The sequence below is a fragment of the Pongo abelii genome, chromosome 13 (genome assembly GCF_028885655.2).
Source record: "Pongo abelii isolate AG06213 chromosome 13, NHGRI_mPonAbe1-v2.0_pri, whole genome shotgun sequence".
NCBI lineage: Eukaryota > Metazoa > Chordata > Mammalia > Primates > Hominidae > Pongo > Pongo abelii.
This window is the reverse complement of record NC_071998.2, coordinates 40,033,033-40,048,012: the sequence shown is the minus strand read 5'-3', so window position 1 is coordinate 40,048,012 and position 14,980 is coordinate 40,033,033. Positions and strand designations below refer to the sequence as shown.

At 38.0% G+C, this 14,980-nt stretch overlaps 1 protein-coding gene across 5 annotated transcripts in view; it reads left to right on the top strand.

The window, feature by feature from the left end:
- Positions 1 to 14,980, top strand: part of ADAMTSL1 (ADAMTS like 1) — a 1,026,435-nt gene that overhangs the window by 237,806 nt on the left and 773,649 nt on the right. The window lies entirely within an intron of this gene.

The following is a 14,980-nucleotide window of genomic DNA, read 5'->3' as shown; positions in this document are numbered from 1 at the left end:
AAGTCAAGATCAGATACTAAAGTCAAGTCAAATGGGAATCGGCAAAAATATAATTAAAATTTGCAACCTTAATGAAGAGTGAGTAAAATGTTAGAAGCATCCATGAATTCTAGAAAGGACAAGAATGAGCAAATTACAAAGTTCTACAGAATCTTACCTATAATAAATAAAGAATTTTTTATTTTATTTTTCCACTTCTCCCAGGATATTGATAACAGTTGATGATTAGTTTCCAGGCAATGAAGCTATAAAAATTAATAAGCAGGACCTTCAAATGACTTATTAGCTAATCCTTCATTATCCATTTTGTAATGGGTGACACATTTAACACATTTGGTAATATACTCAGGGGCACATTTAAACAAAAAGCGTTCGGTGAAGCAATTTGAAAAACATGTAAATATTTTTATTAGTGTTAAATTTGCCTAGATTCTAGTTAATTAAATATAAGATAGGCTCTAACTCTATATGTAATACATGTTTACAGTTTAGACCCTTTCCTTATCTATTCCCATTTTAGTGTTTTTGTTTTAACCTCTAAAAGGAAAAATCTTCTAGACTTATTAAAATTTTGTTTTATGATTATTTGCCAGCAGGTTCTCCAATAGAAAGTGTTTATGGAGCACTGGGAATTTTTAAGTGGCTTGTGCTGTAGAGGAATAGATTATCGATTCCCCAAACTTTGGAGAGTAGCTCCTCTGGGCCAGGATACTCTGCTAGGGCTAGAAACTGGGAGATGAACCAGACCCTTCTTAATGAGCTCACCATCTGGCAAGGAGTCAGAGTTGTCGAGATAATGTTGAGTAGATATAAACGTGATAGAATTTTATAGGTGGACATGCAAGTCAGATGGAACTGAAAATGTAAAGCCATAGAGGAGCACATGGTCATGGTGGGTTGAGAAGGCCACAAGCCATCCAATGTTGCTAGAGCATTAAGAGCAAAGAAGGAAAAATGGTTGGAGAGGAGTCTATAGGGATAAATGGAGACCCAACAGAAAAGGCTTTGGGGTCCTTTAAAAGGAGGTTAAGGTTACAATCTAGATAATTGTACAAAAGTGGTACAATTTAGTACCACTTGCTACTAAAGTGGTTTCTGGAGCACAACATCACATCACCAGGGAGTGTGTTAGAAAAGCATCATCTCAGGCCCTAACCCAGACCTCCTGAGTGAGAATTGATAATATAGTGAGATTCCCCATTGACATATGTACATCAAAATCTGAGAAACGCTGCATGTAGAAGTGAAGAGTTGACACATGTCATGCCAGAGAGATGTGATTGGCATTGTTTTTTAGAAAGCTCACTCAAGCAACAATGTGTTGGATTGAAGAAAGGATAAGATTAGAAACAGAGAGACTATCAAGAAGAATGCTATGGTGGTCCAGGAGAGGGCTGACCAAACCTGCGGATGGAGCAGTCAAGTAGAAAAGATATTCAGGAGGCATCAGGGCTAGGATATAGCAATTAATTTAATGTAGAGGGAAAAGAAAAGACAGATTATAGGCAGACTTACAGTTTCTGGCTTGGATTACCTGGGAGGATGTGGTACCAGTATGGACAGAGTTTGTAGAAGCAAGAACACATTTGGAAAGTCTGGACAAGAAATAAATTCAATTTCAATTATTCAGTTAGAGGTGCCTGGGAGACATTTGTTTAATAATGCTTAATAGGCAATTGGGGGTATAGGTGTCTGGAATTTGAAATAAAGGTACATATATTTGAAAGTTGTCATTGTATCAGTGCTGTCTATTTCCATGGTTATGAAAAAGATTTCCAGGAATAATTGGTAGAATAAGATACTGGTGGTATAACGATGGAGCACCAGAGAACACCAGCCTTTGAAGGATGGGCAGGGGAATGCCAAACTATGGGGAAGATGGAAGACAGTCTGAAGGGTATGGTGTCATGGAAAGGAAAGAAGACAGTTTCAAGCAAAAGGGATGACCTACTAGGTCACAATTCATGCAGGTGAAATGAAGACTGGAAAATGCCTATTAGATTTGGTATCTAGGAAGATATTGATAATTTTAGCCAGGGAAATTTTAGTTGGATGGTGACATCAAAAGTCAGAGTTTCTGTTTGCTGAGTTTGTGGAGTCATGAAGTATAGTGAAGACTTCTTTCTAGAAACGTGGCTGTGAAAGGAAGGAAAACCTTTGGCTACTAGGAACAGGAACACAATGTGGAGAAGAGGCTTGCTCTCGCTCTCTCTCTCTGTCTTAAATATGAAGATATGAAGAGACGAGCATAGAGAAAAGAATCAATGGGAGGGAAAGAGTGACAATATAGAGGAGGGGGGAGAGTAATAAATAATGGAATGAGATCCCTTTGGGGACAGCAGTGAATGGAATTCAGAGTGCAGATGGAAGAGATTTGCCTTAATCAGCAGGAAAGACAAGTTAACCCGTTAGAGACGGAAGAAAGCATGGTGCAGGGGCATGGAAGTTTGGGGAGGCAGTGATTTTAGGGTATTCAAATCTAAAGGACTTAATTTTTTTTTCTGTGAAACAGGAGACAATGACATATGCATAGAAGGAAAGGAGGGGCCTTTCCTTCTATGGGATCCTCAGTGGAGAATGAAGAAAGAAGCTAACCAGGAAGTGCAGTAGATGTGGGCAACATTTAAAACCATTCAACTCAGATTCTTGATTCTGGAAAATGTGTTATGGTAGCTTCTGTGTTACCTAGTCCATCTATTTAATGAATAAATAGATCCAAATGTGTTTGAATTATCCATCATCTGTGACCTTAATGCATGGTCAAAGAGGCTGTTATTTAGATGCCTAAAAACTAGACAGTCCTCCAAAGATGCTAAGAGCAAACAAAAAACCTTTACACAACTGTAATGTGGGAGGAGTAAATGTCACCACCAATTGCTGAACATCTATTCTATATCTACTATTATAGAGGACGTGGGAAGTAACAGTGGAAATACCAGCAATAATTTTAGCTAATTCACAGTTTCTCAGAGTTGGAAAGACTCTCAGAATTCCTCTAAATTTTTCCTTCAGCTCCTGTGTGAATGCCTCTGGTGCCAAGGTTTTCATTACCTACTAAGTAGCCAGTGTTCAATATACTGTATTTGATTATTTGAAATGGTTTTTTTTAATCAAGATAAGGGGCTGAATTCCACTTTGATGAACTAGACGTGCCAAATTTGTTTTCATTGTATTCAACAAATACAGTAGACATCCTAAGTTTAAGATACTTGTTCTTGGCCTTGCCGCATGGTCAGTAGGTTAGGGCCCCTGGCCTTGGTATCTTTATAACATAGTAAGAAAGGTAAGACGAGTTCCCAAATGGCCACGAGACACATGGCCCAAAACACATGTGGCCCAAAACACATGCCATCAGATAAACAACAATATGCTGTGCTTTTTTTGTTTAAAAATGAGGTGCCAGGAATCCTATCTCAATAAATTATGACACAAATGTCCCATATCCCCTTGCTAGTCTTGTTTACATTGGAATGTCCACATGCTTTGTCAGCCAAGTGAATCAGCCAAGGTGGAAATACTAATTAGTTTGAGTGGACATGCTCTACTAGCTCATACTGTAAAAAAAAATCCCTGGTATATACTACCAAACTCTGTATAGCATTTTATAGTTTACAAATCACTTTTCATAATTATCACCACTATTCTGTAAGATAAGTATTATTGTTCTTTGTCATTTACACGTGAAGGACCTAAGATTCAGTTTCAGTAATTTACTCAAAGCACACAGCAGAGAGGTGGTGAGCCAGGACTTCCACCCAGGTGCTGTGACTCCAGATCTCGCTACAAGAGCAGGACCTCTGTGGATTCTGTGGAAGGGAGATTATAGGTGCTTGGAGGATGTGTAGAAGCAGCAGCCTTTAAGGACTGATGAGATTTTAGTAGAAGGAGATAGGAGAGAGGGCATTCCAGGCACAGGGCACTGCAAAGTTCAACATATGAATGCAGGAAGTACAGAACATGCCACATAAGAGCCATGGTTCCATGCATGGGTTTGGGAATCATCTGCCTAAAAGAGATGGCTGACTCACTGAGAGCTTAAAAGAATTGCAGGGCAAGAAACAATAGAAGAAAAGATGCCCATTGACAGAGTCCTGGGATCATCTATGGTTAGTTTGTTGGGTTGGAGGCCCAGGAGGACCCCCGAAACGAGAAACCAAAGGAATGGCCAGTGAGTTAGGATCATTCTCAGTTACTATAGAAAACAAGGGGGAGAGATTTTCAAGAAGGAGGATATGATCATAAGAGGGTGATGACTGAGGGCCAGTGGGTGGAAGATGAGCCTTAGTGAGCTTGGAGAGAGTGGAGTAGTGATGACAGAAGTCTGAATGTAAAGAGCAAGAATGCAAAAAAAGAAATCAAGGTAGTGGGCAGGACAGAGGCCAGTAAATCAACACTGTCTTAGAAATACTTGAAGACAGCTCTCACATATTCTCACTTCTCCCATTCTTAGGCAAAATGCCCTTGATTAATCCCACGGATTGTCAAATGCTTTCCAGATAACAACGATCATGTTTTCTTTCTTTATAAATTGTTGGTTTGGCCACTGTCCTTCTTAAAGTTTGGCATCTAGAAATTAACTCCCTACCGGTGTTTATGATCTCTTCAGCATGAAGTAGAAAAAAAGCTGTCATATATTTTGTTTCCTACACTGTGCTTTTAATAGCAGCTCACATTTATATTAGCCACATTTCACTGTTGATTCATTGAGCTTGCACTCAGCTATGATCCACGTCATCCACATCCTATACTTGCCAACTCTTTGAAGAGACAACCCAAACGGGATAGAGACACTGGAGCCATGGAGTGGAAAGGACATGACTGGCATCAAGAAATCTACATTTTAGTCTGTACTCTGACCCTTATTAGATAAATGCTCTTGGGAAAGTCGATCTACTTCTCTCTGGGCTCCAGAAGGAGCCAGATTAGATGATTTCTAAGCCTCTAATTCTAAAATTTATAAAATTAATAACTGATTTTTTAAAAAGCCTTCATTAATTTACCACTCATATATTTATAGAACTCAATTCTGTACCAGGCACTGCTAGGCTTTCAAAATAGGGTGGTGAGCATGATAGCAGTAGTCCTAATCCGTGGAGCTTAAAGCCTCATGGTCACATTTTGAGGCTGAATGGTACTTGGTTCAATGCAGGGAAGAATGGGTGAGGACTGAAGCCCCTGACAGTGCCCTGAACTCATTTCTTCCAAAGGATGTGTGAAAGGCAGTGACTTTGATGACTTTTAAAATGCAGAATGAGGAATAAAGTCATAACACTTAGAATTACTTAAAGAAGTAATCACTTTATGTCATTTCACAGCTACCAAAACATGTATAGAATAACACAGTAAGCAAGAGAATAGTAAAGTATGATATCAAAATTTTTCCAGCCACCTAGTACTTACAAAAAGCCATAGGCACTTACATTGAGGAAAGAGATGTGAAGAATGACACCATCCATTAAGATGGAAATACCATTACATGGCTTTAATGTTTTCCACCCTAAAGGCAAAAGTAGTGAGGCATACAGGGAAATTCTGGCAGCAGGCAATTTTGAGATTTATAGCATCAGACACAAAATCACAGGGGCCTGCTAAAAGACTGTTATTCTTCCTTGGTGTCAGCTGAAGATCAGCACCTATCATGATCTTAAAATCCCATTTTTCAACAAATATGGATAACCTAGAAAGAAAAGCACCCCCTTTTTTGTGCTTCTGAAAGCAAACGTGGGTTAGGAAGATGAATTTTTCCTTTCCCACTTCAGCATATGCTACCATGGTGTTCTATTGACCTATTGTTATGTAATAAACCAACCCAAACTTAGTGGTTTAAAACAATATTATCATTATGTCCCATAATTTATGGGTTGACTGAGTTCAACTGAATGATTCTTCTGCTGCTTGTGCATCCACTGGGGCTGCACTCTTTGGGGAGCTTAGTTGGAATAGAATGTTCAGGATGGTTCAGTCATATATCTGGTGGTTCCGTAGGCACAGCTAGAGGCTGAGTTCAGCTGGGACACTGGAACATCTGAGTCTCTCTGAACCGTTTTAGGACATTTCCTATTCCACCCAGCCTCTCCACTTGGCTGCTTCGTGTGTACACATATGTGCCTGTGCAGTGCTTTCCTGTCCATACAAAGATTATGCTTCCTTAACAGGAACAACATATTATGAATATAAACAAATGACAAAGTAGTAATACATAAATATAGTCAGCATTCTGATTCTCTTCCCCCGAGGAATACATGGACTGAATTTCAAAAATAACTTAGGACTTGAGAGACAAAAACAATTTTTTTGAAGAACTAACTGCCATTTGTGTGAAGTACATCAAGAATGACAGAAATGGGTGGAAAGAAAAGAGTGGCCATTGAAGAATGCTTGCTATGCATTAAGTAGAAACCTCCCCCTTTCTTAGGCATTTTCTTGAGATACTGAGTAAATATTTGAAATTCTTTAAGTTACATATATAATTTAAATACTGATATACATTTCTCCTGATTTTGTGTATTTACATTTTTCAGAGACGAGGCCATGGAGTGTATGGCGAGGGTTGCTGGGGGGTGGTGATGGAGGTGGTGAGTCACAGATATCAGAATTACACTACTTATAATGTCAAAGCACTATCTGTAGAGTTGTGCCTTGAACATTTTGTTTTTGAAGGGGAAATAAATCTGTATGGGTCCAAATTATTTTCTTCTATTTTTTTTCCTTTGACATACTCACACATACTGATGAGACTTCTAGCCAGTAATAAGAGAAACTTTAGGGTTTGTGAAACAATATGAGTTAGATTGCCCACGAAATGATTTAATTTACTACTCCGACTTTGTATGAAATTAAATTCATTGCACTAAATGGATATAGTGAGGATCTGAAACACATCTGCATTTTAGTGCTAGGATGAAGAGGAATGCTAGAATGGTAGTGAACTTGGAGCCAGTCTGGGTGAGGATGATGGAGATAAAGTCAGAGCTGTCTGTCACCCACTAGTTCTGATCATTATTTCAAAACACTGTAGACCAAGCTTGTCCAACCTGTGACCCATGGGCCTCTTGTGGTCCAGGACAGCTTTGAATGTGGCCCAACACAAATTTGTAAACTTTCTTAAAACTATGAGATATTACGTCATTTTTTTATATCATCACTTATCATTAGTGTTAGTGTATTTTATGTATGCCTCAAGACAATTCTTCTTCCATGTGGCCTAGAGAAGCCAAAAGATTGGACTCCCCTTCTGTAGAGCATTAACTGAGATGTCAGTGCAGAGAGAAGAGAGGAGCCCTAACAGAGTTACCATCGTTTCCTTGGCATCATGGAGATTGGGTGGCCTGTTTTGATACAGATAGGGATGGCAAATTGCAAACATTAGGTCTAGTCCAATAGTACTGGAGTCAAAAGAAGAGATGCTATGAGTTTAGGTTCTCCTAGAATTTTGTCCTGCCAAGATAGGATTAGGAATACAAGAGATTTACTGGGAAAAAAGGTGAGGGGTCAGAGGATGCTGGAAGAACTATCAGATTGCAATGCATCAGACAGAATGCATGCCTATCTTTTGTGGAGAGAGGGAAGACAGAGGGTTGGAGAGGAAGAGTCTCAGACTGCAGCCTAGTGCTAAGAAAGTTTCTGCCAGACTGGGGAGTCTGAGTGGAATCGATCCTCAGAGAGCTCTGCCTTCCTCAAGAATGAACGTACCGTAGTATCTCTGCTATGCTCAGTCATTGGAACAGCCCTCGGAAATCATGGCCTCAGGGCAAACAACGAGGTGGGTTCAGAATACAACATCTAGGGCCATCTGTTGGTTAAGATAACAGACTCCTCTGTGGCAGGAGATCTGGATGGTTCATCTTTATGGCCATGAAAGGAGCCAATGTAAACTAAGCAGGGGTGAAGAAAGAAGTTCCTTTGCCAATTTATCTTCAACTTGATTTAAAGTATGGGTGGTATCCTGACTTCCAACTCCTAAGCAACTCACTTTAGATAAGCCTAGATAATGATGTTGACCAATATAAACATTTGCCAAGTGTACAATCCAAAAAGGTTGATTTCTACCCCTGCATGTGTATGTAGACATTTTTATGTTCTTCTTCCTATTTTTCATCCTAATATTCTCCTCCAGTTAACTGTTCAACTCTCTCTTTTAATTCTTGGCATCAAATGAGTATTTTACATGTAAGATTTAAAGCACAGACATAAACACACACACACACACACACACACACACACAAACACACACACTTTGAAGACCAAGTCTATTTTGCCTTGTCATTAGAAGATGTGATAAAAATGTGCCCATCCACCTAGGATTGGAGTACAAAAGAGTCTAACTCTTATGTTTCATGTGTTCTTTCACTGTCTAAGTGTAGATATGAATCATAGCTGTTATCAGCAATGCTTTCTGAAGCAGAGTGTATTTAGAACTCTTTGGAAACAGAATCCTGTTCCCTTTGTGAAAGGAATGAGGTATAATGTTTTTGAATGTTTGGGGACAATAAGGGAGAAGATAATTGGCTTTATGTTTTGGGAAATGTACTGCCTTTCTTATTTGGCTGTTTTATCATCTTATAGATGTCAAGGAAGATGTCTCAAAACCCATGTTTTCTCTGCCCTACATCTAGGAAGGTGATGTCCCCCTCATCTAAAAAGTCAGCTTGGTGAAGATGGTTGCTGAATGTCTTCTCAGCATTTTCATTTCAGTGTCTGTGTTCATGACAAGTTAGAGAAATGCCATAGCTTGTCTATAAATCAATCCCACATTATACAAAGTGCATGCCCGCTGATAAAATTCCTTTTTCTAGTTTTTCTTTATACACTGCTCTGTGAGAATAAGCTTCTTTACAAAATTGTTTGTGGGATTTATGTTTGATAGTTTTATTAATAGTTTTTAAATTTTCTTTTCTTTTTAGAATCCTATCTTGTCAAGGTGTAGATATCTATCTACTTTAATGATAAAGTAGGTATGCCTTTAAACATAAGTTTGTTCCCCCCATAAAGGCTATTTTGCTAGGGTAATGGAGTTTCTTTTCATTGACATTCTGGGACAGATCTTTAAATTCAGCTACATCTGGTCACCTTGCCTCAAGCCATATTATAGCTGTTTCCCTAAATCAGACCTGAACTAAGCAGGAACATCTGTACCAAGAATTATGAGGCCCAGCTGAACATTCTGGACCAGCATGTTCTATCTCACTTCTTTCAGCTCTAACCTTTTAGCAATTATCTTTACAATTCTTAGAAATGGTAATTAAAGTTGGTAGAAGAACAAACAGAATACTGAAATGTTTTAAGCTCCAAACACCAGGTATATAAATGTCAATGGGTTAAATATGGTTATAAGAATGCTTTTATTAGCCACCCCCACGATCTTCTTGGGGATCATATTTAGCCTTTCCTTCAGGGAGTATAACACTGCTAATCAGCTTGCAGAGTTGGCAGCCATTAGCTGTGAACACCTGAAGCTACTTCAAGAATCTTTTTCTTCCCCTAGACAAGCCTGATAGAGCAGTATGTATGGATAGGTATATTGTCACCGCAGAGTGTCTGTCTAAAAACATTTAGTCACCCACCAACACAACAACCAAAAATACTTACAGAGGTAAACAGAAGGTTTTCTAAGTGGACCCTTTCAATATTGAAAGCAGTTTATTCAGTGACAATGTCCTCCTGCTCTCTGTATAAATGGCCAGTTCATTGCAGAGCTGGCCAGAGGTTTGGGTGAGTTTGAGTGCATGCAGACAGGGGTTGTTGATACTCATGTTTAATAAGCTGATTGAGCCTCTTCTGATTGGCAAATATGAGTTTAGAGATATTATAAATATCATTATTTTGGTACATATTCTTATAAACCTCCAGAGTATTCTCCTCCTACATTGTAATGAGGAAATTTCTTTAGTAGAGGTATATGCTCATGATTTTTTGCTAATCCTTTACAATCGAACTACTGTTCAATTATTTCCCTATCTTGCTACATTTGAATATTTCAACCATGAATGAAGAATTTTTGGATTAATGGAAAGAGGCCCATTGAGGGTGGACTTGAATCCCATCCCCACCTTGACATTTAGCTCATTAGAATAGTCCTACCAGGAGCAAGCTGTCAAAGTATTGATTCCCTTTCAAAAACAGGGACCCTTGTTTATCACAAGTGAAATTTACTGAAATCTGGTAAACTCAATTTGTTACCAAATGGCAGACCATTCAGCATCTTTAATAAAGTTGAATAGATCTATTTTCATTTTTATTTAGAATCTATTTATAAAATTTAGGTACAATTTCATTTGGGAGTATGGCCATTTCTGACTTAGGATGTCAATATTTTAGTCCTTTGTGTGGATGTCCTTCCAACCAGAAGTTAATTATACTTTCACACTGGGACCAGATTTTCCTTCCTTCTGTTGATCTCTGTGACACTTTAGTTTTCATGATTAGGTAGTAATGATATGGGTGGCAGGACTAGATTTGGGCTCTTCAGATCATGTAAGTTATCATTTCCTCCTAATACTTAGCAGTGGTCCTCAAAACTGGAGCTAGATTGTTTTGGCTCCAATAAATGTTTCTATTCAGCTATTTATACAATGAACATTTGCATGTTCTACTTGTGCCAAGCAAGAACTCAAAACCTTGACATCAAACATTTCAGTACCCACCGGTATTTAAATATAGGTGTACATTCAAATAATACAGTGGCCAGTTACTTACATTGTTTGCATTATTATTCTGATCTACTGAGAATGTATAGCTTTACTATATTAATTCTCAGTAAACTGTGAATCAAACTACAGGCATAACATATTTTACAGAGTCCTTTTGGTAGGAAAAAAATTTTTAACAGTGTGATTTTCAGCACTACACTTCCTAAGTAATGTTGAAACCTAAGTCCTACCCATGAGACATGAGCTTGGCTATGATTCAGTTTTCACAGAAAAACTAAATGAAGAAAGAAGAACAATAAACTGATCATTTGAGGGCATGTTTGTATGTTTAAACTTCAGTTATTTCCACAGCTCTTCCTCCTAGCCTAGAAATAAATGGCTGCCTCTCCCACAGTTGTAAGAACTTTATAGCTACATGGAATTTCTATTCATAATCAGCTCCCATCATAAACATTACAATTTTTATAGCAATTATGGCTCTTCTTTAATGATGGCAGAGGTTCCAAAAGACAAACCAGTTGCTCTGTATTTTAACTTTCCAAATTTCAGTCACAGATCATAGAGTAAACTTGTTAGAAGTAGGAAAATTTGAGGGGAAATTTTTATCTTTTATACCAAACATGTTAATTGTGAGCTGGTGAGTCAGAATACTAATCAGTATTCTCTAGAGCCACTGAAAGTCAGGTCAGTCAAGAGAATGGTTGGTGCCAGGTTATGAACGAAGTGAGTGTGAAGTAGAAAATAAAATGTATATTGCAGACATAGTTTGAGTTTCTGACTGCATCCCAAAGCCAAATGCAAAAGATTCTTGTTATTCAGTGACTTTTGTTTTTATTTTTAAACTACCTTTACCTCATTTTCCCCTTAATGAAGTAGAGAATAGAAAGTTATTTGATGACTCCCTAATTTCCTATATTTACCTATGTCCCTCTGAAACATCTCTAGATGATTGATCAATCAGTCCCATTCAAGAGAATTTGTTCTACAACAACAGATTGCTTCCAGGACTTCCTGGATCTAATACAATTCTATTCTGGAAGCTGGTGTTTCTGTATTCCCGGGTTGGTTCTCTAAGGAATGCTTTGGTGTGCCATGAATCAGAGGAGGGGTCACTGTTTGAAGCGAGAAATCAGACTGCAAGAAGGAGAAGCAATCTTCATCACAGGACACAAATTCTAGGCAGTCTTCTTATGTCCTGGAGAACTATCCTTAGGAGTCTGGGAATCCCATGGGACAAGAAGGTGTTCCTTACCCTATTCCTGTGAGTGAATAATGGGGGTTGAATCCAGAAGAGATTTAAGTTTTTAAGAGATACTCTCTGGCCCCTAATCCTAACATAGCCATTAGCCATACATACAATTTCTCCACTTCTCATGCTTCTGTTTTCCCTCTGCAAAACTAACACCACTGAACCGTAAGATGCAATGGGGTGCCAACTTTAATGCATTTTTATTGTATGCTAAGTACCTTAAAACTGCAAGGTGTTTTTTTACATATCAAATGTAAAGTAACCATATTTTCCAATCCCCAAATTGGGAATCCTGGTCTGAGCATGGGAAATACAATTTTCTTTATTTCTTTTTTTTAATTAATTAATTAATTAATTTTTTTGAGAAAGGTCTAGCTCTGTTGCCCAGGCCAGAGTGTAGTGGCACAGTCATGGCTCACTATAGCATCTGTCTGCCAGGCTCAAGCAATCCTCCCACCTCATCCTCCCGAGTAGCTGGGACTACCTGCGCATACCACCATACCTGGCTAAATTTTTTTTTTTTTTTTCAAGAGACAAGGTCTCACTATTTGCCCAGGCTGGTCTGGAATTCCAAAGCTCAAGCATTCCTCGTGCCTCAGCCTCTCAAAGTGCTGGGATTATAGGCATAAGCCACCAAGCCTGGCCAGGATTAAATAGAATTTTAAGTTTAGTTCAGAATTTTCTCCTTGATATTACATAAAACTATTGGATAAATTGAACATCTTGATATGTATTATGAGACTTATAAAACGTGAGCATTTCTTGGGAAATACAAGCAGGCAGACATTCTTTCTTAAACAAGTACACAGTTATAATAAAAAATTAAAGTATAAATGGACAAAAACGTTGGCTGTTTATTCTTCATTGTTAGCATTAGTGAGTGTTCAGCCTTTATATGTGACATCTTACTACCTCTTTTGGAGGTAGTCATTTGAGTCATTTTTGTCTATTTAATTGGTTTAACAAAAGAAACTTTTTTTTGTAGGCACAAAAGTTTTCACAAAGAAAATGCATCTAAGTTCATTAGTCTTCTTTTCAAATTTTAGCTTTTAAGAATTGGCATCAAATGACTAAAGGTAATCACTATTTTGGATAATAGAATTCAAAATAGCCTTGGATTTTTGAAGAAATGATTCATAAAATATGGGATTGAACAGGGATCAACATACATTAGTCCTTTCAAAAAACACCAAAATTAGAACACATCAATTCTGGATTACTGTAAACCCAGTTCTTGATCTTTCTCAAAAAGAGAATTGCATAAGCGCAGCCATTCCTTACCTAGAGCTTGAAGAGCTGTGAGTGGCCCTGAATAACAAGTCCATGAATTTTAAATGCACCCAGCAAGAAGTGGGGAAGGCTTCTGAGCAGGGGAATTACACATGGTCAAGACAGGCTTTGGAGTATATTTAACTGTGGACTGAAGGAATTATTGTCCTTGATAGGGGAAGAACTAAGAAAAAATTAATTTTAAACGTAGCAGGAGTAATTTAGGTTAGCTAGAAGGCTACATTTCCATGAATCAGTTTTTGCAAGTTATACCTCTTCTTGTTTAGTATTTGTTAGTTCTTATGAAACTCAATGTAGAAGAAGAAACAAGATAACCTCATTGTGCCCTGCCTTTCAGTGATTGCATTAGTTTTCTACTGCTGCCATAATAAATTACCACAAATTTAAAGGCTTAAAACAGCACAAAAGTATTATCTTACAATTTCTGTAGGTCAGAAGTCTGGCAAGGTATGGTTGGATTCTCTGGTCAGTGTATTACTGGGTTAAAATCAAGATATTGGCTGAAGATAACAGTTCTCATCTAGGACTGGGGTCCTCTTTCAAACTTCCTTCTCATGCTTCTTACATGCCCCTGCCCCTCCCATCTTCAAGCCAGCAGTGGCAAGTCAAGTCCTTGTTACACTTTAAATCTCTTTGATTTCCCCCTCTGTCACATCGCTGACTTCCTCTTCTCCCTCAGCCTGGAGAAAGCTTTGTTTTTACATAGTCATGTGATTACATTGGGCCTACCTGGATAATCCAGGTTACTAACCCTAATTAGTAGTCTTAATTACATCTGCAAAGTCCTTTTGGCCAGGTAAAGCAAGTGTGTGTGACAGCAGAGTGTATAGGAGCTGGGGGCCAAGATTCTTTTTACCACCATCAGTCATATTGACTATTCTGTATAACAACAGAATTTTAAGTTTAATTAACACTTTTTGTCTTGGTGTCATATAAAAGTATTTGATGGATTGAGCATCTTGATGAGATGCCATTATATATGTTATAGAAGAGTATACCCCTTTCCAAAAGACATAGGGTTTAAAATGACTAATTTATTATGCATTATTTTCAAGAAGGTATAAATTAATATAAACATCCACATATTCATTACTGATATTAGCAATACCATAAAAAGGTATAAAATGCAAAATGTATGAGAGTTAAAAAGACAATGTGATATACTATGTTCATTATAAGTATTATAAATATGATTAAAGAATTTCATGTGCTAGAACCTTAGATTTTTACTTGTTCCTTGGGCAGAATGTGCTTTTGATAATAACAATGGCTGTTCTTTACTGAAAGCTTACTATATGAAAGGCATCACACTAAGCATTTTATATGTTATTTCCTATTTTCTCAACAATGCAGCATTGTTATCATTCCTGTTGTACAGTGAGTAAACTGAGGCATAGAGAGGTAGGAGGAGGCCTGGGTGAATTGATTATACCTTGAATGTATAGGAGTTACTTAACAATTTGCCTCTCACCAGAGGTGGCTTGAGTAGCTCAGTAGCCAAATGATAAAATGAAAAGATGAGGGTTTTAGAGTTAGACCTGTATTTGAATGCTGATTTCAACACTTACTGACTTGACAAATTCCTGAAACCCTTTGTGCCTTTAGTTCCTAATTTGTAAAGTGTGGCTGATAACAGACACCTCTTGGGGCTGTCACAAGATAACCTGTGTAAAGAACCTGGAATGTGATAAGCTCTAGATGAAAGTTCTCCAATACCTCCTTCCGGAGCAGCTAAAGTACATCTGGTTCTAAAGCACTTGAATAGCCCAGGAAGTCAGTTCTGGGCTCGGGC